At 43.3% G+C, this 2,071-nt stretch overlaps 1 non-coding gene across 1 annotated transcript; it reads right to left on the reverse strand.

Annotated features, from left to right (window-relative positions):
• Window positions 1-1,065: 1,065 nt before the first annotated feature.
• On the reverse strand, window positions 1,066-1,139 carry trnat-agu (transfer RNA threonine (anticodon AGU)). Its single transcript has one exon. It is a non-coding gene; the product is annotated as a tRNA-Thr (tRNA).
• Between the last annotated feature and the right edge of the window lie 932 nt (window positions 1,140-2,071).

Genomic DNA, 2,071 nt, shown 5'->3' on the forward strand with positions numbered 1-2,071 from the left:
GTCTAAATCATCGATACATACCACAAACTGCAAGGGAACTATTACTGAGCCCTGCGGAACCCCACTGGAAACAGCCTCCCAGCAACAAAAACACCCATCGACCATTACAGTTCACTTCCTGCCTCTGAGCCGATTTTGGATCTAACTTTCCACTTTGCCTTTGATCCTGTGGGTTTTAACTTTCATCATCAGTCTGTCATGTGGGATTTATCCAAAGCCATGCTAAAATGCATATAGCTACTTCCTGATGCCCCATCTCTTGTCAAATTACAGTACATCATATGCACTGCCCTCATCGACCCTCCTTGTTACCTCCTGACAAAATTAAATCGTTCGTCAGACATGACCTTCCCTGAATAAATCCATGCTGACTCTCCCGGATTAATCGATATCTTTCCAAATGAAGATTTATTCTGTCCCTCAGAATTTTTTTCGAACAATTTTCCAACCACCGAGGATAGGCTGACTGGTCTGTAATTATTCGGTATCCCTTTCTGCTTTATTAAACAAAGGTACAACATGAGCAGTCCTCCAGTCCTCCGGCACCACACTTGTAACCAGAGAGGTTTGGAAAATGATGGTCAGAGTCTCTGCCATTTCCTCTTTTTCTTCTCTTAACAGCCTGGGATACATTTCATCCGGGCCTGGGGATTTATCCACTTTGAAAGCTGCTGAACCCCTTAATACTTCCTCTCTCACTATGTTTATTTCATCAAATATTTCACACTTCACCTCCCTGATTACAATATCTGCATCGCCACTCTCTTTTTTGAAAACAGACGTTAAGTATTCATTCAGAACCATACGCACGTCTTTCACCTCCACACACAGATTACCCTCCTGGTCTCTTATAAGTTCCATACTTTATTTTGTTATTATGTTGCCATGAATGTATTTATAAAACACGTGCGACCGACACATTCCATGAAAGACCTGTCTGTGCGAGGAAAGAGCTGCAATTCAGAAATCCTTCCTTCGTGGCTTCTGAACAGACACAATAATGTCCAGTTTTGGATTAAATTCACAAACAATTAGAACATTATAAAAGCCACCAAGACAAAGAATAGGCTCTGCTGAGATTTGAACTCAGGATCTCCTGTTTACTAGACAGGCGCTTTAACCAACTAAGCCACAGAACCACATGTGTGTAAAGTTTTCCAGCGTATATCACATCTAATAGCTGCCTGTCCCTGTCTGTCGGGTTTCTGACCAATTTGTCCATGTAAGTACAAAAGAACATAAGAAATAGGAGCAGGAGTCGGCCATTTGGCCCTTCAAGCCTGCTCCACCATTCAATAAGATCACGGCTGATCTGATTATGGACTCAACTCCACTTCCCTGCCCGCTCCTCATAACCCTTTACTCCCTTATCGCTGAAAAAGCTGTCCATCCCCACGTTAAATATATTCAATGGCTCAACCTCCGCTGCTTTCTGGGGAAGAGAATTCCACAGATTTACAACCCTCTGAGAGAAGAAATTCCTCCCCATCTCAGTTTTAAAAGGCCGGCCCCTTATTCTGAGACTATGTCCCCTAGTTTTAGTTTCCCCTATGAGTGGAAATACCCGCTCTGCATCCACCTTGTCGAGCACCCTCATTATCGTATATATTTCAATAACGCCACCTTTCATTCTTCTGAACTCCATTGTGTACAGGCCCAACCTACTCAACCTATGTTCATAAGTCAACCCCCTCATCTTCAGAATCAACCTAGTGAACCTTCTCTAAACAGGCTCCAGTGCAAATATATCCTTCCTTAAATACAGATACCAAAACTGTCTATTTCCTTCGATAAACTAGTTCAGTCCTAGAACACTCCGAGATCCCTGCACTCCTGCAATTCTGGCTTATTGTGCATCCATCAGTTTAAACGCTTCATCCACAAAGATCAGTGCTGGGAAATAAAGATTGTTCACAATTTACATTAACGCTTTAGACTTTGGAATCAAAGACACAATTTCTAAATTTGCAAATTACATTAAGTTGGTGGGGGGGGCGGGGTGTTAGGGGCAGTGGGTGGGGGGGTGGTTTGGTGGGGGGTGGGTGTGGTTGGGTGGTAGGGGATCGTCAAT

Source organism: Pristiophorus japonicus, chromosome 20, assembly GCF_044704955.1.
Source record: "Pristiophorus japonicus isolate sPriJap1 chromosome 20, sPriJap1.hap1, whole genome shotgun sequence".
Lineage (NCBI taxonomy): Eukaryota > Metazoa > Chordata > Chondrichthyes > Pristiophoridae > Pristiophorus > Pristiophorus japonicus.